Source organism: Notamacropus eugenii, chromosome 5 (genome assembly GCF_028372415.1).
Source record: "Notamacropus eugenii isolate mMacEug1 chromosome 5, mMacEug1.pri_v2, whole genome shotgun sequence".
Lineage (NCBI taxonomy): Eukaryota > Metazoa > Chordata > Mammalia > Diprotodontia > Macropodidae > Notamacropus > Notamacropus eugenii.
Genome location: NC_092876.1, coordinates 311,306,852 through 311,329,054, shown reverse-complemented (window position 1 = coordinate 311,329,054; position 22,203 = coordinate 311,306,852). Strand labels below are relative to the sequence as shown.

General features: G+C 41.7%; 1 pseudogene; it reads right to left on the bottom strand.

Moving 5' to 3' along the window:
• LOC140507897 (interferon-induced protein with tetratricopeptide repeats 5-like) overlaps positions 1 to 18,953 on the bottom strand; it is a 149,187-nt pseudogene extending 130,234 nt beyond the window's left edge.
• Positions 18,954 to 22,203: the final 3,250 nt, after the last annotated feature.

Genomic DNA, 22,203 nt, shown 5'->3' with positions numbered 1-22,203 from the left:
TGTCTCTCCTGAATCTATTTTCCAGGTCAGTTGTTTTTCCAATAAGATATTTCACATTATCTTCCATTTTTCCAATCTTCTCGCTATGTTCTGTGATATCTGTCTTTCTCATAAAGTCCTTAGTGTCCATCTGTGCCATTCTAGTTTTGAAAGAACTATTTTCTTCAGTGAGCTTTTGAATCTCCTTTTCCATTTGGCTAATTCTGCTTTTGAAAGCATTCTTCTCCTCATTGGCCTTTTGAACTTCTTTTGCCAATTGAGTTAGGCTAGTTTTCAAGGTGTTAATTTCTTCAACATTTTTTTGGTTCTCCTTTAGCAGGGAGCTGATCTGCTTTTCATGCTTCTCTTTCATCCCTCTCATTTCTCTTCCCAGTTTTTCCTCCACCTCTCTAACTTGATTTTCAAAATTCTTTTTGAGCTCTTCCATGGCCTGAGCCCATTGGGTGGGCTGGGACACAGAATCCTTGATTTCTGTGTCTTTGCCTGATGGTAAGCATTGTTCTTCCTCATCAGAAAGGAAGGGAGGAAATGTCTGTTCTCCAAGAAAGTAGCCATCAATAGTTTTATTTCTTTTCCTTTTTCTGGGCATTCTCCCCAGCCAGTGACTTGACCTCTGAATATTCTCCTCACACCCACCTCACCTCCTGGTCCTCCCAGCCAGCGTTTGGGGACTGGGATTCAAATGCTGCTTCCCGCCTTCGGGCTTTTGGCGGGGGCAGGGCTGCTATTCAGTGTGAGAATTAAGTTCAGATGGTCAGGTCGGGACAGGGCCGCCTCTCAGGCTCAGTTCCCTCAGGGGGTTTATGTACAGACCTTCCACAATGGATCCAGTCTCCCACCCGCTTGGAGAGCCCCTGTCTGCAACCGCCTCTCAGTTTCTATCTCCCGGGGGGGCCGAGCCATGGGGGCACCCCACTCCCCTCTCGACCCGCCAAAGAGACTCTCTCACCGACCCCTGTCACCTGTGGGTGGAGGGGCTTGTGCCGCCGCTGGAGATCCCATCCCTGAAGCCTGCTCGGATCTGTACCTCTCAGAGCCGCGGCCGCTGCAGGTCTGGGCTGGGCTCCGCGTTTGCAGCGCGACAGACCTTTTGCGAGAGGTTTGCAGGTCCCTCTGTGGGTGGAGAGACCCGCGTGGCCGCTGGAGATCCCGTCCCCGTAGCCCGCTCGGATCTTTTCCTCACGGTGTTGCAGCCGCTGCAGGGCTGCACTCAGCTCCCAGTCCCGGCGCCCAGTCCGCAGCGCGAAGGACCCCCCGCGAGAGGTTTGCAGGTCTCTCCAGAACAGAAATCTCCCTCGCTCCAATATTCCGTGGCCTCTGGGTGCAGAATTCACCGTGAGTTGATCCCCTCTAGCCGTTCTGTGGGTTGTAGGTTCGGAGCTATGTGTATGTGTGTCTTTCTACTCCGCCATCTTGGCTCCGCCCCTCAAGCTGCGTATATTTTTGCAGATCTTCTGGGTAGGGGCATATAAGTCAAGAAGGAGAGAATATTCCCTAAATTATGCCCAGGTCCTTTGCATCATGAGAGAATCTCGGACATGAGTTATAAGTCATACATGGGAGAGATATAAGAAAGCTGTCTGAAACAGATCTGGGGATTTTAGCAGACTTAAAGTTCAATAGTAGCCAAGAGTGTCATATGGCATTCAAAAAATTAATGCCAAGTCAAATCACCAAGCATTTATTAAGCACTTACTGTGTGCCAGGCACTGTGCTAAGCACTGGAAATACAAAGGTAAAAAATAGTCCTGATATCAATGAGTTCACAGTTTAATGGGGGAGACCACATACAAACAACTATGTACAAGCAAGCTATATATAGAATAAATTGGAGATAATCACAGAGAGAAGACACAAGGATTAAAGAGTGAGAAAGACTTTTTGAAGAAAGTAGGACTTTAGGTGAGACTTGAAGGAAACTAAGAAAGCCAGGAGACAGAGACGAGGAAAGAGAGTACTCAGACAAGAGGGGACAGCAGGTGAAATCACACAGATTGGGTATCTGGGGAACACCAAGTGTCACCAGATTTCAGAGCATGTGGGTTGTTGTGTTCATCCTTGGATGCCAAAGAAGACCATGTCATCAGAGAAATGATGCACTTGACTTTGTTTTGGGTGAGGGAGGACAGTGCAAGGTCACCAGCCTCACTTTTCCTCCAGAGCCATCTGAATATAGTGACCAGATATTCCTCGGGAAATGGCCCAGGATGCACTGGGAGACCTTGGCCCTTTTAGGCCAAGTTCTATGCAGGTACTCACTTAGGGTGAGGTAACTCCCATTCATTGAATAGGCCTGTTTAAGAAATAGCCAGGGCATGGCTCCTTTAATGAGGCAAAGAAAAGAAAGACCTCAGGTTGGGAGGGAAACAGCAACAGTTACTATTGATAATCACTCTGAAGCCAGGAGGGTCCAGAAGAGAGCCTTTAGGCAGGGGGCAGGGGCCCCATGGTGTCTGAGCTTCACTGTGCAAGAGGCTCAAGGCTCAGCGAAGGGGAGGGAAAGGAGAATAGCCAGTAAAACCCAAAGCAACATGGGGGAAGGTAAGTGTAATGTGATCATAATATGCAGTTAGAAGGCTTGGCTTTTGGCAATAAGGAGGTGATTTTCTGTTGTACTCTACCCTGGTTAGATACGTTTAAAGTACTGGGTAATGTGTTCAGTTCTAGGCATCCTGGTTTAGGAAGAACATTGATAAGCTGAAGAGCATCTGGAGGAGAGCAGCTATAGTGGTGAAGAAGCTGAAGTTCATGTAATATGAATTCACCCTAAGGGAAATAAGAATGTTTATCCTGCAGAAGACTAGGATGGGGGTGGGGTGGACATCTTCAAGTTTTGAAGGGTTACCATGTGGAAGAGGGATTATAGCCTGGTCCTGATTGGTGCAAATAAAGAATTCCCATGAAATGGCTGCATTGTTAGAATTCATGCCACATATTTCCATTGGGTTAGAACCAGTTGCCACAATTTATATAAATATAATTTTAAATAATTTAAATTTGAATATACACAGCTGCTTCATGGGATTTGTTATTTCTGTGAATCAGGGCCTAGCTAGAGACCTACTATGGTCCCAAAGTGGAGAGCTAGTAACAGTGGGGGAAGTCAAAAAGAAGCAAGTTTAGTCTTGATGGAAGGAAAGTCTTTTTGATAATTCCCAAAGTAGAGTGAGTTCCCCCCTCATTGCCTGTCTTAAAGGAAATACTGTATATTCTCAAATGTTTATAGCAGCTCTTTTTGTGGTAGCAAACAACTGGAAATTGCAGGGATGCCCATCAATTGGAGAATGGCTGAACAAGTTGTGGATGGTTATGTGCTATAAGAAATGATGAGCTCAGTGATCTTAGAAAAACATGGAAAGACTTGCATGAAATAATGAATGAATTGAGCAGAATCAAGGAACATTGTATACAACAGGGGTGGGGAACATGAGGCTTCAAGGCCACATGTGACACTCTAGGTCCTCAAGTGCAGCCTTTTGACTGAATCTAAACTTCACAGAACAAATCCCCTTAATAAATGGATTTGTTCTGTAAAAGTTGAACTCAGTCAAAAGGCCTCACCCAAGGACCTAGAAGGCCACATGTGGCCTCGAGGCTGCAGGTTCCTCACTCCTGGTGTATAAAATGCTCTCTTACAGCAATATTGTTTTAAGAACGATTTTGAGTGAATAAGCCATTTTGACTATTATAAATACGGAAATTATGAGGGACATATAAAGAAAGACACTATTCACATCCACAGAAAGAATTGATAAATATTTACCTATTTGTGTAGCCATCTCTAGGATGGGGGAGAGGGCAGAAAAAAGACAAAAAAAGAAAAATATTATATATAAATTCTTATATATGTCAATGGAATAGCAAGATTTACATAATAGATTTTCAGTTTCGTGTGTAGTTTTTAAAAAAATTATACTATGTTATAGAAATTTTTGTCATCCTATAAATTTAAAATAAAATAAATAAAGATTGAATGTGATCACTTTTCTGGTCTGTTGAAGTGAGTTTTCTTGTCCAAATGTGTGTTAGAATTCATTGCCAAAGGACTTTATCCCTTCTGAAGTTCTGTGATTTTATAGATACTAATCAAGGGCTATGGTTATCCTCCTTCCTCACAGTGGTAACAGTGGTGACTAGTTGGGACAGAAAAAAAAAAACAAAAACTGCCTGCATTCAATCCCTTAAGACTTCTGTCTCCCTCTTCCTTGGCTTCATTCACACCTCTAAGATTGTTAGAGATAGCACCTTGGCACTGTTGGCTTTCTGTGGGGCTAGCTTTAATTTTCTTACCCTTGGTTGATAGAGTAATTTAGACAGTAATCAGCCTCCTATATGTTATAACTTTTAAGGACAGCTAGGTGACTCTGTGGATAGAGCGCTGGGCTACTACCATAATCCCTGACTATCCTCACTTTTACTTTGTATGCCTAGCAGCTACAGGCATCCAGTGGCTCAGCAAATAGAGCCTGGAGTCAGAAACACTCAAGTTCAAATCTGGCCCAGACCCTGGACAGGTCACTTAACCCTTGTTTGCCTTAATCCACCAAAGAAGAAAATGGTAAACTACTCCAGTATCTTTGCCAAGAAACCACCATGGACATTATGGTCCCCAGGGTCATATGGTCCATGGGTCCTGAAGAGTTGGTCGCAACCAAATGATAAAAGACCAATGACAGTACTGCTGGACCCTATGACGTGACCTAAAATTCCTCCATTAGCATCACTGGCTTGCATTAGAGGAGAGGCAGTGTGTAGGATGGACAGAAATTGGTCTAGGAGCTGGGGCCATCAGATTCAAGTCTTGCTTCTGATACATCCTCTCTGCTGTGGGCTAGTCACTTAATATCTAATGTCTTAGGGCTCTAGAGTTAACTAGAATAGCAGGGAAGGTGCTGCTGACTTATACAAGCACAGGAAATTCCTTACTGAGTACTCTATCCTTAGGAGAAATCACCAGTCTAGTCCCTATGTCTAATAAGTACAGAAATATTCTTTCCAGAAGGGCCCTGTGAAGTGATTCCATCACCTGAGAAGGGAGGAAGGCCTCTCTCAAAGGCATTTAAGGAAGATTGAGGAGAACTCAGCACCGATGAGCCCTGGGTGTCCTGGCATTCAAAAGACAGAAACAGCTTCTAATTCCTGTGCATGCTTTAACAACTTTTCTTCATGGAGCAGGATGGCAAGGATTGTTTTACTACAGCTATTTATGTAGCCCTAGTGTCTAATATCCATCCATTGTGATCTTTTTTTGTTTTCCTTGGTAAATTGTGTTGATGCTTTGGGTGTTCATTCTTTTGGCGGCTTAATCTGTTTTATTGAATTTCCAAATTCTTAAATCAATACAGATAATAGCAGGCGGTAGGAATAAAATACAGCTTCAGGCACTTTGCCAAATACAGTTGGTATTTAGATACTGTGGATTTCATGTGAGATGCTCTCTGGGAGCTTCACAAATACTAACTCTTGCAATTAGTCAATCGATTAGCAAATGTTGCCTGAGTACTTAGTGTGTGCCCAGCCCTGTGCTCCTGTGGTGTTAGCTACAGACAAGTTGAAGATGTAATGCCTGCCCTACTGGAACTTACAGTCTAGTTGGGGATTTGAGAACAACACTGATGAATGAATAAATGTATGAATGAAGGAATGAATTAAAAAGTATTTATTAAGTAGCTACTATGTGCCAAGAACTGTGCTAAGCACCGAGAATACAAATAGAAAAACAATATAGTCCTTGCTCTCAAGGAACCTTCAAAATAATGGGGGAGATGTTCACATGTAGGAGGGGTTAGTTGCAGGAAAGATGGAGAAGCCTCGTAGTCCTAAGGGTATAGCTGAAGGATGAATTGCAAGGCCTAGAGGTCTTTTGGATACCTTTGGCAGGTCAGACAGCTGGGTGACCCAGTGGGTAAAGAGCTGGATCTAGAGACAGGATGACCTGAATTCAAATCTGGCCTCAGATACTTCCTAGCTCTGTGGTCCTGGGCAAGTCACTTAACCTCATCTGCTTTGGTTTCCTCAAATGTAAAATGGGAATAATAATAGCATTCCTTCCCAGGGTTGTTGTGAGATCAAATGAAATATTTGTAAAGCTCTTAGCATGGTGCCTGGTACTTTTGTTGATCAGTTGTTTAATCTTGTCCAACTCTTTGTGACCCTGTGCACCGTACTGTCCTTACTTAAGTTTTCAAGGCAAAGATATTGGAGTGGTTTGCCATTTCCTTCTCCAGTAGATTAAGGCAAGTGGACATTAAGTGACTTGTCTAGGGACACTTGCCCAGAGTAAGTGCCCTGAGGCTAGACTTGAATTCAGGTCTTCCTGACCAGTTCCAGTGCTCTGAGCACTGGAGCCATTTAGCTGTCTTGCTTTGTACATAGTAGGTGCTTGTTAAATGCTCTTATTACATGGTTCACTTCTCTTCCTTTCCCCAGTGGTTGGAGAATCTGGATGGCATAGTGGTAGGGCCCTGTTGGAGTGGAGGCAGCTAGTAAGACCCAGCAGATTTAGAATTTAGTGGTATGGTTCATAGTAAGTGTCTGCCCTCTGTTACTCCATCTTATAGGAAGAGCTGTACTTGGTGACACCCTGTTCATTCAAGGGATTCAAGTAGTTATGCCTATCAAACAAGAGGAGAGGGACTCACATTTCTAGAGTACTTCATGTTTCCTAACACTTTCCTTCTACCCTACTCTATAGGGTAGGTAGTACAAATTAAAACATTCTTGTTGTACTAATTACAAAATCGAAGAACCAGAGACTTAACTTGACCTTCATAAAGTCACATAGCTATTCAGGGGTGGGTGAACCCAGGTCTTTGGATGCTATACTGTCTCTCTCCAATGAAGTGATTATGGAGCAAGACATGCTTTCCCTTGTCTCGGTCATTTTGCATTTTTCAGCTTTGCTCATTCTGAGTATCTCAGATCAAGACCCATGCCTTACTTCTCCTTACTTTGACACATTCATTTAAGCATTTCCACCAATGAGGATGGAAGGATTTTCACCTATGGACAATCCACTAACCTGAGGCTTCTACTAACCCACTGGATGCTGGTTATATCACTGAAACTGCATTGACTAAATTATCCCTTTTTCAAATGATAGCTCTTCAGATACGTGAAGGCAACCCTCCTCTGTCTACACAGTTAAATTTAGCAGATATTTCATGAAGCTCCTATTATGTGCAAGATGATATTCTAGACCCTAATAATATAAAAACCAAAATAAACTGTCCCTATCCTAAAGGAGCTTACATTAAACTTGGGGGAAGAAGCTCTCCAGAGTAAACATTCCATCTTCCTTTTCTCATTCCTTATGTTGTAAGTACTTTACAACATTTACCATCCTGGATGTTCTCCTCTGGACACATCACAATTCTTAATGTCCCTTTTAAAAATGAAAATATTATTGCAGGTGTGTTCTAATGTGGGCCATGCACAGTGGTGCCTCCCTTGTTCTAGAAATTATTCTTTATTAATGCATTAAGTGCCACATTAACTTTTTCAACAGTCACACAAAATTATTGGCTCACAATGAGACTGTGGACTACGAAAACACTTGGACCTTTTTCATATGAATCTCTGCCAAATTAGGTCTTCCTCAGTCCATACTTAGGCAACTGATTTATTTAATCCCAGGATGATCTCTGCTGTTAGTTTTAGGCCATCATTCCAGCAGAATTCTAATGCTACCATTCATTGTTTTAGCTCCCCCTTTGCTTTGTGTGATCTGCTGATTTGAAAAGCTAGGCAACAACATATTGCTGTTGTTATCCACTGATCTGATTCAAAAAATAAGAATAGGGCACAGCTGAAGACAACCTCGTAGCATACCCAGACCTTCCTTCAGGCTAACACTGATCCATTAAGCAGCATTTTTTGAGTATGAATTGTTTAGCCATTTGTGAATAATCTAACATTTTTTCCTTCCTGCCCACAAGAGCATTATAAGACTGTCCTATGGCTTGCTGAAGTCAAGATGTAATACGTCTATGACATTCTTCCAATCTACCCTGTCAAAAAAAAAAGGGAAAAAAAGAAGAAATAAGGTTAGTTTAGCACAGAGGTGGGGAACCTGTGGCCTGGAGGCCACATGTGGCCCTCTAGGTCCTCAAGTGCAACCGTTTGACTGAATCTGAACTAAACAGAACAAATCTTAATAAAAGGACTTGTTTTGTAAAACTTGGACTCAATCAAAAGACTGCACTAGAAGACCTAGAAGGCCACATGTGGCATTGAGACTACAGGTCCCCCACCCCTGGTTTAGCATAACTTTATGTGGGAATGGAGGAAAATGTATTCAAAAAGCCTAGGTTCTGGACCCTGCTCTGCCACCCATTAAACTATGTGACCTTGAGCAAGTCACTTAACCTTTCCATGCCTCAGTTCCCTACTCTGTAAAATGGGGGGTGGTCCTTTTCCAGTTCTAGATTTCTATGATGATAATGACAAAATAACTGAAGCAGACTATAGAAGCTGCCCCAGCTTCAGTAGGCAATACAAGGAGAGCTTGGGGTGTGAGGGGGTTGGAGGGAGTATTTTATTTCAATTCATTTCATTTTTATAGCAAACATATTTAAAGTAGCCTTTCCTGGTTTTACACGCACTATATATCAGGTGGCTGGAGGCAGGACTTCGAGTCTCTTCTCTCTCTCTCCCTTGCTCTCTCTCACACACACATACACACACGTTGTTTTGTGGCTTCCAAATTTCTTAAGTGTTAGGTCATTTTCCTTACCGGTTAAATGGCTGTCTGCAGAAGGCCGTGGTTGGTCATAAATTGTCCTGCCCATAATATAAAACACACCACTTATTTACAGCGGGTCCTCTCTTCCAAGTAGTTCCAACTGCTCGTAAAGCACTGGGCTCTCGTGTCATTCCCACCGAGGCTGAGGCAATAAAGGGCGCGGGGGAATTACCTTCGCTCTGCCCGACTGCGACAGCACCGCCAAGGCAGCAGCCTACTTAATGGATTTTTTTCCCCCCTCAAAAAGCATTAAATGCAGACATAATTCCTCTTCCACCTCCTTCTTCCCTCCGCATCCCAACATAACAGTTGACTTCGGTGGTAGAGGCAGCAGAGGAAAAGGTGAGCGTGGAATCCAGCTGTGAAATGGAGCTGTTATTATCCTTGGTTACCTAGCCCACATCTGGTATTTTCATCCTGAATACTCAGACGGAAAAATAAATAAATAAAACAGCTCTGGCTCTCCTGCTCCTTAGAACAGCAACGTATCTTTGGGATTATTATTATTTACGACCGCTTACTGAATCATGTGCATAATGCAGTCCTTGGCCAGGTGCTCTGCAGAACTCTGCTGACCGAGGTCCCTTCATGCTGGAGCCGCTCCACACCCCCCACCCCAACCAATGCTTTAGGGGGCTGCACAAAGAGGCATTGTGGAGAGAATTTGTACTGATGATTCCAAAATGTCTTGGAAAACGACAGTTACCTCTCTGTTATCCAAGGTTAAGGTTACAAATTGCAAAGTGGAAGAAGTTTGTTTTCAATGGAGTGTTGTGGAAGGAACGTTGAACTTGGAGTCAGAAGAGTCATGAGTTCGAATACTGATTTTGATGCTTGCTGTGTGGAATCTTGGGTGTGTGGGCACATCGTCCTCATCTGTAAAATGAGGACAATCCTACTAGAACCTGCTGCCTCATAGGCTAGTTTTAAGGAAGGCTGCTATCTCCATAACCCTTAAAGCGCTATACAAAGCTGAACCACTATGAACCCACTTTTTCTTTTTTTATTTTATTTTTCATTTTTAACACAGTTTATAACAGATAAAACAATACCAACTTTTGGTCAGGTGATACTTCTTTTTAAAACATTTACAATACGGACCATAGAAGAATTTTTTTTTTATACATTAACCAACAGATACAAATAATATTTATGTTGCTACCTTCATAAGCTCTTGACCTAATTGTCTCCACAGTATTGCTAAGAATTGAAGAACCCTAACTTATTGTTGTTGGTCTAAAGTCCTATGCCCAATAGCTTAATTTTAGACTTAACCTCGGATGTTCCCCTCCCAATAATCTATAATTTATTAGCTCTGATCTTAAACTTACAAACCTTTTGACTATAGGAAATTGCCACCAAGAGTAGGGACATTGCAGGAATACAATATGTCCCCAACTTCATGTCAATTCCAGGCAGGATTAGATTGTCCACTTGCATTCAGTCAGGCTTAAAGTCTGACAGGTGTCAGTGGGGAAATTGAGTCAAGAGAATCCTACCTCAGTCCAGGCTGAACAGCCACTCTCCCACCCTTCCCATGAGATCATCTTTTGCAGTTCATACCAGCATCTCACAGGCTTACTGGCATCATGGATTGGAGGCTCAGATGGCCTTTCTTGCTATCCATACCTGGAGTTAGACTCAGCAGAACAGTCACTTAATAGTCCCAAAGCATCTAAAAATTGCAAGTTCCAATAACTATATGATTGTAATTTCACTTTGGCTAAGGAACATCTTTTGAGGCAAGTCTTAAGTGGCTTGCATGCCTTTCTGTACATGTTCTAGTTCCTGATTAAATAGCAATCATAAAATCAAATTTACCATTAAAACCTTAATTTTTCCATCAATGCCAAATTTTACCCAAGGTTATCTTCCTTTAGGAAATTTAGACTAAAATTCTTTCCCCCAAACTAAAGATGTCATTGATATATTCTCAGTAATTAATTCAGTCAATTGTTTTAATACTAATTGCTTTTACCTCACTTTGTAACATGTCCAATTTTTCTTCCCATCACTCCCCTCTCCTTGCTTCTTAATATCTTGCATTCTGATTACTCCTTCCCTCAATGCACCCTCCCTTCTATCACACCCCACCCTTCCCTTATCCCCATCTTCTTTCTTCTATTGTAGGGAAAGATAAATTTCTATACCCCATTCCCTGTATTTCTTATTTCCTGATTATATGCAATAAAAATTCTCAACATTTGTTGCTAACACTTTGAATTCCAACTTCTCTCTCTCCCTTGCCGCCAGTCCCACTGAGAAGGCAAGCAATTCAATACAGACTAAATATGTGTTGTTTTGCAAAAGACTTCCATAATAATCATATTGTGCAATACTAATTATATTGCCCTCTGTCCTATTCTATCCTCCCTTATTCTTTTCTCCCCCCAATTCACCTTGTCCCTTCTTAAAAGTGTTTATTTCTAGTGACTCCCTTCTCCCATTTGCCCTCCCTTCTAACATTCCCTTTGCTCCACTTGTTGCCTCCTCTCCTACTTTTCTGTGGTGTGATATAAATTTTCATATCAAATTTAGTGAGCATGTTATTCCCTCTTTCAGCCACATGTGGAGAGAGTAGCTTCATTTTTCTCCTCTCCCCTTCTCCCTTTTCTCCTCCATTGAACAAGATTTTTCTTGTCTCTTTTATGAGTTATAGCCTGCCCCATTTCACTTCTCCCTTTCTCTTCCCAGTGTTTTCCTCCTTCATCCCTTAATTTAATTTTATTTTTTTTGCGTGTGGATATCATCTCTTCTGATTCAACACACCCTGTACTCTCTATCTATATATGTGCATGTGTGTGTGTATGTACAATCTCTCCATCTACCCAAATACTGAGAAAAGATTCAAGAGTTATAAATATTTTCTTTCCATGTAGTAATGCAAACAGTTCATCTTTAGTCTTTTATGAATTTTCTTTCCCGTTTACCTTTTCGTGCTTCTCTTGATTCTTGTACTGTAACATCAAATTTTCTATACAGATCTGGTCTTCTCCTCAATATGAATGATTGAAAGTCCTCTATATCATTGAATGACCATTTATTCCCTTGAAGTATTATACTCAGATTTGCTGGGTAGGTGATTCTTGGATTCAATCCCAGTTCCTTTGAACTATGAAATAGCCCATTCCAAGCCCTTCTATCCCTTAATGTTGAAGCTGCCAGATCCTATATTATCTTGATTGTATTTCCACAATACTTAAATTGTTTCTTTCTAGCTGCTTGCAGTATTTTCTCCTTGATCTGGGACCTCTGAAATTTGGCCACAATATTCTTAGGAGTTTCTCTGTTTGGGTCTCTTTCAGGAGGTGATTGGTGGATTCTTTCAATATTTATTTTGCCCTCTGATTCTAGAACATCAGGGCAGTTTTCCTTGATAATTTCATGGAAGATAATGTCTAGGCTCTTTTTTTGATCATGGCTTTCAGGTAGTCCCATATTTTTTAAATTGTTTCTCCTGGATCTATTTTCCAGGTCAGTTGTTTTTCCAATGAGATGTTTCACATTATCTTCTATTTTTTCAATTTTTTGGTTTTGTTCACTAACTGCTTGGTTTAACTCATAGTCATTCATTTCCATGAACTGAATTCTCTCTTTCAACAAATTATTTTGTTCAGTCAGCTTTTGGACCTTCTCCTCCATTTGGCTAATTCTGATTTTTAAAAGCCTCATTGGCTTTTTGGACCTCTTTTTCCAACTGAGTTAACCTCTTTTTAAAGCTGTTATTTTCCTCAGCATTTTTTTGGTTCTCCTTTAGTAAGCTGCTAACTTGTTTTTTAAGCTCTTCTATTGCCTGAACCCAGTTTAAGTTCCCTTTGGAGGCCCTGGAGGCAGAGGCCTTGATTTCCTCTGACAGTGTACCTTGTTCTTCCTCATCCAAAAGGATTGGGGGAGACACCTGTTCCCCAAGAAAGTAACCTTCTATGGTCTTATTTTTTTCCCCCTTTTTGGGCATTTTCCCAGCTAGTTACTTGACTTCTGAGTTTCCTCTCCACAACCATCTTGCCTCCAGTTCTGCCAAGCCAGCACTGGGGGCTGAGATTCAGATGAGCTGCTCCAAAGCCTCAGGGGCTTTAGGCGGGGGCAGGGCTACTATTCAGTGTGAGATTAAGATCAGCTACTCAGGTGGGGGCAGGGCTGCCACACAGGGCTCAGTTCCTTCAAGAGCTTTCTGATGAGACCTTCAACAATGTATGTGGGCTACTGCCTGCTTTGGGAGCCCCTGTCTACATGGGGACATAAGAATGTCCCACATTCTCCTCTCTCCTATGATTGGAGGGTTCTTGGAGGCAGAATACCAAACTCCTTCTGATGCCTTCCTTTGTAGAAGGCAGAAAATGGATTTAGCTCACTCTGCTTTGTGTCTGCCATGCTACCTGATTTTAATTACTTAGAACAAGATGCCCCCAGCACCTCCTGACCTTCTCCCCTTTCCTGCCTCCTTTTGTGTGTTGTTTCCTCCTTTAGTTCCCCCAAGAGCATGAACTATTTTTTTTTTTATTAATGGTATTCCCAGTGCTAAGCACAGTGCCTGTCACATAATAGGCATTTAATAAATGTTCATTGGATTTGGATTACTTTCTCCACATCAACCTCATAAGAAAAAAGGCTTATATTATTATGCCCATTTTCCAGGTGAGAAAACTGAGGCTCAGAGAGGTTAAAACTTTAAGGTCTGCTGAGTTCAGGGCTCCTGCAATATTGTCCCAGTAGAATGTAAGCCCCTCGAAGGCAGGACCTGCTTTATTTCTACCTCTGTATTGTTAGCCCCTGGCCCAGTATAGAATAAATGTTTGCTAGTTACTTAATAAATATTTTCCCAGATCTCATCTGACTCCAAGCCCAGCACTCCTTCCTCAACACCATGCTGAATTCAAGCATCTCCTGCGTCCTAACTGAACCACTTTTCTACAAATGACTCCAAGTACAAGTTCACCCTTTGATATAGAGACAATGACAAGCGAATGACTTAGAGCCAGAGCTATCAAGTTCAGTAACAATAAAAAGCCAAGTGAGGACCATGTTGGGGAAAAGGGAAAGTGCAGAAGACCTTCTAGAGAAGGTGCATTTGGCCCAAGGTTTGGTTAGGGGCATGGGATATGGGTTGGCAAGAGAGTGAAGGGGTTGTGGGGCAGGGGAGGAATTCCAGAAACAATGAAACTATGTGTGGGGAAGGGCAAGTGAATGAGTTTGGCGGGAAAGCTGCTAATGATGAGTCAAGGGGTCTGGCATGAGTTTCAGCATCTTTTTCTGGCCAGGGTGCTAATGAGCAGGGCTAAAATGGCCCAAAGGCAGGCTAAGGAGGAGGCCCAGGGGAAAGGGGGCCCTATCAATCCATGACTGGATAATAAGTCATGGAGAATTGGTTGTAAAATGCTGCTGAGTTTCAGAGGCTGAAAATTGGATTGGTAACCCAAAGGTAGAATCTCTGTTCCCTCAAGCTCAGAGCACTTTACAATTAGTGGCTCAGATGCTATTAGGTGAGAAAAGTTTCCTGGGGTAGCAACAATCACAAGGAAAAATCCCCAGGTTAGAAAACTGGCAATTTCCTGGGGTTGAGGTCCATTCCTCCTGTGACTGTGGGCAAATCATGGTACCTCTCCAAGTCACTGTATCCTTCTCTGTGAAAGAAGGTGGTGCTTTGTGGGCTTGTGGCACCTAAGGGCCCCCATCTCCCTAGTGCTTCAATTGATAAAGCACTTCTCTACTGATGAGATTGGTAGGACAAGTATTACATCATCTGGACTTATTCTGCCTTGGACTCAACAAGCAATTTAATTCAACAAATATCTATGTAGTGGACAATTAATCTGGCGTATAGACCCCTTCCTAGGGAGTGTCTGCCCAGGTCTTTTATAAGAAATTTCCAGGGGCTCCAGTGACATAAGTGACTCAGCATTTGGTCACGTCAGAGATGACATATTCTTTGGCTGCCAGCAGCCAGGTGGTGAACTAATCCTGAAAGGATTTGGTGTTTTAGTACAATGTGGCAAACTCTGACAGGTCCCTTGGTCCTCTTCCTGCCCTATGAAGGTTGCAGCAGTGTGGAGTGCTGAAACCTTAAAAAGAAGAAGCAGCACCTTATGAGTGACTCTTCCTCTGACTCTCCTGATAGCATCACATAGCTTAAGACTTTAGGGATTTGCTCTGTGAAGTTTGGATTCCATCAAAGAGCTGCTCTTGAGAACCTCGAGGACCACATGTGGCCTCAAAGCCACAGGTTCCTCACCCTTGCTTCACATGAATCTACCATGATAATGACTTCACCCAGGTGGATTCAATCAGGCAAGCTTACACCTTAGCCCCTGGCTTCTTTTTCTGATTCTGTGTTTGTTCTTTCCTGATCTTGGGATGCAACCTTGTGAGTTCCAGAAGGTTGAGATCCTGGGTCCCATGAGTGGAGTAAGCTACACCAGCAGAATCTTCTGCCTCAATGAGAGGAGCTACTGACAAGAAGAATGGTCCATGCCTGTTTGCTTTACCAGCAAGCATGTATTATCAATTATTTGCACAATACATAAATAACCAAGATGAAATGTAAAATACTTGAACAGCAAAACAACAAACCGCTTTATGTTCTAATCAGGATTAAGTATCAACCTCCCAGAAGATTAGGAAAGTAATTATAAGTTGTTACTGAATCTTAAGATTTAAATTTGTTTTTGACAAGCTGAGCTGAATGAAAGTGAGGGAGCCATTGGTCCTTTACAAAGTCAACCAGTAGAGCCATCTTCATAAATTCTCCTTGTTAGCTCATTGAATATCAGAGTTGGAAGGGACCTCAAAGGTCATCTGGTCCAATTCTCACTTTACAGATGAGGAAACTGAGACTTGTCTAATGTTAGATGGAGATCAGTGGCAGAAGCTTGACAGAAATCCAAGTCTTCTGATATCCTAGTCCCATGCTTGAAGCTTTGCCCAACCACCAGAAAGAAATTTCGCTTTATCATCACTCCCATTTGTTGGAGTTTAGGAATTCTTACATGACCCCACCAGAGCCTCTGGCTCCCTAAAACCATTCTGCCATAGGATTAGGAGTATTGGGAAGTTATAGGAACTATTGGGAATTAAGAGAAAATAGGAAAGAGTCAGAAAAACTGGAGTGACATGCCATTCTCTGAGCCTACCTTCAGGGATTTATTTATTTATTTATTTCCCCCAATGACTTTCATGAGGTTGACTTGATATTTCATTTTTTGAACTCACCTAAGCCTCATGCCCTGAGACAAAAAGCAGATTGGGCTAATTCTCAGTGATTCTCAGGTGCACTTTACACTTTAAGGGATAGCAGTACAGCATCACTTGGGGCTCACTCTTACAATCCCTATTGGCACTGGCAGGTTGAAGTTTCCAGAGGTGGCTAAACACATGTCCATTAACGATTCTAAGGGATAATTTTGAAAGGTAGGCTTCTAATACTGTCACTTATAAACTCCTGTCTGGTGTGCTACTCCAGATATCAACTGACCAGTTGATATCTCTTCAACATTAACCAATATTAGCAATAATCAGTTGATATCATTGATATCAAATAGTATCAGTGATAATATTAACTAGTTGATATCACTGATAACCAACTGATATCAGCTGTCGAAAATATTTTTTCTGACAAGAAAAATGTGTGTTACAAACAAACAAACAAAAAGACTTGTTACAAACACATCTGTTTACTCATATACTCAGCCCCTGGAGGGTATAGGCTCAAATTTAGAGCACAAAGGGATTGAAACACAGGGAACACTTGGCCAAAAATTACCTCCTGATTCTGGGCCATGAAGTCCTTTTCACCCTTCTAGGAGTTCTCCCCTACCCCCAGTCTGCCATAAGATTAGGGACTCCTCTGATCTGACTCTTTGAAGACTGTGGTGACTCACTTGCCAGATCAACCTACTGTTTGACAGAATCAAGCAAGTTTTGGGGCTGGTTCCTTACTGAATCCGGCAATCTCTGATGGTGCTTCCAACCTTTTGAAGCTCACAAGGTCATAACCTGTTCGTTTCCTTATTCACATATTTATGCACTTACAATTGGAAAGGCATGAGCACAAAAGAGACGGTGACTGGTGAAGGAGGGGGGTGTCCCACCTGGCAGCTGGAAATTATTCTCTTTATTTGAAAGCCGCAGGAAAGAGAGCAAGCAAAAGTTGTCCCAATTCTTTTGTATACACACTCAGTTCTGGCTCAACTTCTTGCTGAGTCATTAGTAGTTTCCGTCCCTCAACTAATCAGAAGCTTTTCATTGTCACATAATCACAAAAGGCTGAAAAATGACCCCCCAAATTTCACATATTGGTTTGGCAGCAGATAGAGGACGTGGGCATACTAAGGGTGGACCTCCAAGATTATGCATATGCTCTAAGGACTGGACCCTTCTTGGCCAGTTTTCAGTTAAATCAGTAGCATATATTTCACCCAAGGTAAAATTGCTTCTAGGCTGCCCTGACTTTGTCATCACTGGGATTGTCCTAAGGAGACACAAATCTGTATCATTTCTTTCTCTTTCCCTCTGCAGCACCTAGTTTAAGTAGTTCCGAGTCCAGGGGGATGCTCTTTTAAATAGATTTGGCAAATGTTTCCACATTTCTGGCCACCAAATCATATAATTCTGGCCACCAAAGTAGCCAATGCTACTTTTTACCACAGCCCCACCTCTTCCTTAACTCATTAATTTAAACCATTGCCATCCATCTTTGTGGGGAAGCAGAAAGGTATGCTGATGATGCTTGGCCACTCTGAACTAGCCTTTAAGAAGCAACCTCATGTCTTTGCAAGTCAGGCTAGAATAGGCATTTTCCTTGATAGAAAAGGGGACACTCCTGCTGGGAAGCCATAAGCATGTCAGTGCAGGTTTCCTGGCTCTTTTTAGGTATTGTCATCACAAACCAGATGCAGCTAAAGTCATGCTGACATTTCTTCAGTAGGGGTATTTACTCCTAGTTTCTATCAATAGTTCTTCCTATTGAGAACTTGGTCTAGTGGAAGACGTTTGTGTTGAAAAGTTAGATGTGAAAATCAAATTAAGAGATGGTATCTGAAAATGGAATTTGAATTTCTAGACTATGAATTAAAATATAAGAACAGTAAGTGCCTGGTCAGGTAGTGAATGCACCTTACTTGCAAGGATGGTAAGAATGTATTTGGCTGGAGTCTTCCTAACCCAAACAAAAGGGACTCAAACTGAACAAGATGGGGTAGGGAGAGGAATACTATGAAATCCATCAGGCTAGATTCCATATAGAGTGGCTACAATGTTGGAAGAGTAGAAGCACTTGGGAAAATGATGGGAGACAAAAGTTCAAGAATATAGCTAGCAGTAAAAACTCATGGTTTCAAATGTCTCTGTGAAAATATACAAAATATTAGTAACAAACAAGATGAACTAGAGATCCCAATGCAGGGAGTAATGTAAGATTTCATTGGGAATTGGGGGAATGAGATAGATAGCTGGCATATGACTCAGGAAGAATACATCTTATTCAAAAGGATTTTGCTTAGGGTATTTTCAGTCTTTGATTTCTCCAGAGGTGTCAATTGTGAATCCTCCTCCTCATCGTGAGATATTCTTTTCTATGTCCTCTCATAAAACCTCCAGAGGGGTCCATCCAACAAGCTAGGTGCCTTCCTCTAAATCTATCATATGGGTACTAATGGAGTACACACATTCTCCCTGCATTGTACCAACAGATGGTTCTTAACCTTCAAGAGATGAGTTTAAGTTGAGTTGTGGAGTGAGAAGCCAGGATGAGGAAGGATAAGGACAATGAAAAGGGCCTTTAAAACTATCTTGTGGTTTTTAATCTGGGGGAGGGGAGTAGGCAGGAAAGGAGATTGGGGTGTAGGCATCCTCTTCCTTCCTGGGCATTTCCTGGTCTCTTCAACTCAGGGTGATTGCTATGGAGCAGAAATGTCACATCATCTCTGGATGCCTCCAGTGGTTCTGCTTCCCAGCTCATGGTTTCCAGCTCTTTCATGATAGCTTCATTGGCTTCTATCTGGATCTGAACCTTGACTTGGGCTGCCTCATCTGATGCCTCCAACATCTCTGAGTTTGCCTTTTCGAGACTGGATCTGGGGCCACCAGGCCCAGCATGTCCAGAGCCATGGGCTTCTTCTGCCAGTAGCTGCACTGAGGAATTGGCATTCACTGTGACGGAATCATTGCTCATAAAACACTTGTTGGTGGTCCCATCCTCGGAGTGCACAATCACCATGCCAGGATTCAGCACCTGCAGGGTGGGGATATGGGCAGTAAGGATCCCAAAGGTCCCACTCTAGGTTGGGACATCCACCTGCTTCACATTGGCCTCTTTGAAATACACCTGCATCAGGGAGGCGAAGGTGAAGGACACTTGGCCCGGGTAGAGGTGGCTGAAAGAGAGGCAGATGAAAGAAAGCATAGGACCACTTCTTAGGATGGATGGGACTGATGATGGAGAGAAGACAGAAGAACCCAATTCTCATTTTGCTTATGTCTTTTCTTTTTCTCTATGCTAAGGAGAATGATTTTTGGTCTGGAAAGGATAGATCAAAATGCTTTATAAGGAGTTGAAACTCAAGATGAGTAGGGAAATAATAATAACAGTTCTTGTTACCTTCCATGACTTCAGTTCACAAATCCCAGATTAACTGTATCCCAAGATAGTAAAGCAACTGGTGGAGGTGATCACTGAACCACTACCAGCAATTTTTGTAAGATTATGGAGAATATTATTCTTGTAGTAGGACTGGAAGAACACAAAAGGTATCATTTTTTTAAACAAAGAAAGAGAATCAAGTCTGAAAACCACAGTCCAGTGTCTTGATTTTAATTCCTGGCAAAATTCTAGAACCTATTCTTAATGACCATGCTAGCAAACATTTTTAAAGGGAAGCAGGGTTTACAAAAGAACTAGTGTAGGTTCATCAGGAACAAATGATGCTACATTAATGGGTTGGATGAGAGTACAGTGGATTAGGTGGATTCAAAAGTGGTTGAATGGATATACTTAAAGAGCAATCATTATGGGCTCAGTGCCAGCTTGGAGCTGGCTGGTCCATCATTCTGTTTTCTCAATCATGTTTTTTTAAACAATGATTGAGTTAAAAGCGTAGTTGTCATGATTGTCAAATCTGTAGATTATACAAATCCAGGAGGTATCACTAACCTATAGAATAATAAAAAAATCAATAAGCATTTATTATTACTTCTAATATCCCAGGCACATTGCTAGGTACTGGAGATACAAAACTAAAAGTGAAGCATGTCCTGACACCATGAGTTTCCATTCTATTGGAGAAAAATGTGTATGTGTGTGTGTGTGTGGTTAAAATAGATACAAGATGATGTTTTATGGAGAAGGATACTTGCAGTTGGAGGATCAGAAAGGCTTCACGTAGGTGATGCTTGAGCTGAGTCTTGGCTGGAACTAGGGGTTTTAAGAGGCATGGTAGGTAGTAAGTACAAAAGCACGTAAACAGAAAATGTGATGTCACATACAATGAACACTAAAGGTAAGACTGCCTGGATTTTAGAATAAACAAATCAATGACTAAAAAAACTATTAGGAATAACCATTTGTTGTATATAATAGATTTGCAGTTTCATGTGCGGTCATCTTTTTTATTATACTGTTATGGAAATGTTGGCTTTATTCCATAAACTAAAAATTAAGTAAATAAAAATTACAAAAAAGAATAAGCAGAACCAGAAGTAAGGTGGTGTCCTTGACAGTAATAGGGAAATTTATGAAAAGGTCAGATTTTGGGGAAAAGATAATGAATTCAATTTGAGACATATTGAATTTAGAATGTTTGTGGAATATTCAGTTCAAAATATTCAATGGGCAGTTGGTGATATGGGCTTGGAATTCAGATGAGAGACTAGGCTTAGATATATAATCTGAAAGTCATTCACATAAAGATCGTAATTAAACCCATGGGAGCTGATGAGATCACCAAATAAGAAACTACATAAAGATAACAGAAAGGGGGACAGGACAAAGGGGGCATGATTGGATGACAGGATCAGTAGCCAAAAAGATCTTTACAGTACAGAAGAAGCTGAATCTAATAAGAGGAAATTTAATAACAATAAATGTTCCTTTTACACTTGAGTTTTAAAAATCAGCTTCATAATATAAAGTGGAGATATAGTTACATAGAATTCATCTGGAAAAGTTCCTTGGACTTTTTAGTGGATTGTAAACTCAATATGAGTCAACACTGTGATATGGTAATAAAAATGCAAATGTAATCTTAGACAGCATGGAGTTTGGCATAATGTCTAGGACTAGGATGGTTATTGTCCCATTGTACCCTATCCAGGTTAGTCCACATCTGGGGCATTGTGTTCAGTTATGGGGATTATATTTTAGGAAAGACATTGATAAGCTGGAGAGCAGCCAGAGGAGAGGCACCAGGAGGATAAAGAACATTAAGATTGTGCCATGAGGACCAGTTAAAGGAGCTAGGGATATTTACTCTACAGAAGAGGCTTAAAGGGGGAACGAGACAGCTGTCTTCAAGTATTTGAAGGCCTGTCACACAGAAGAAGGATGAGGCTTGTTCTGTCTGGCCCCAAATAACAAAACTAGAAGTAATGGGGGGAAGGTGCAGAGGGGCAGATGTAGGCTCAGTCTAGGGAAAAACCTACTAACAATTATAGGTGTACAAAAGCAGAATGGAGAGCCTCGGGAAGTGGTGTTTTCTACCACTAAAAATCTTCCAGTAAAGACTGGATGGCCAATTAGTCAGCCATCAATTAGTCAGTCAACCAATAAGCAATTATTAAGCACTTACTATGTGCTTGTTGTTGTGTTTGTCCTTCTTTCTCGAAGGGGACCATGACATCAAGATGATGACATGACTTGAAGATGACTTTGATTTGAGTGAGGGAGTGCTGTGCAAGGTCACCAGTCTCACTTTCTCCTCCAGAGTCAAGCACAGTGGACAGAAAAGCAACACCTCTCCCCCGCCCCAATAAAAACAATGAGCCCTGCCCTCAAGGAGTGTACATTCTTGAGAGGGAGAAAACATGTAAATGGTTACAGAGAAGATATAGATGGACTATATGGAGGTAATCTGAAAGAAGATGACATTAGCGGCTTAGGGGGCCAGAAAAGAACTCTTATAGAAGGTAGAACTTGAATTGAACCTTGAAGGAAGTTATGAGGTAGAGATACGAGTAAAGAACATCCTAAATATGGGGAAGAGCAAATGCAAAGGCAGAGATAGGATAGGATAGGGGAGTTCTGTTCAAGGAAATGCAAGTAGATAAGGATACCTGGATTGTAGAGTTCATGGTGTGTGTGTGTGTTTGTGTATATGTGTGTGTGTGTGTGTGTGCGTGTGTGTGTGTGTGTTTGGGGGAGGGTGTTAAGATGTAAGAAGGCTGGAAGAGCAGAGAGAAGCCAGAAAATGAAAACTTTCAAATGTGAAACAGAGGCTTTTATATTTGATCCTGGTTGGTTGGTTGTTGTCCTT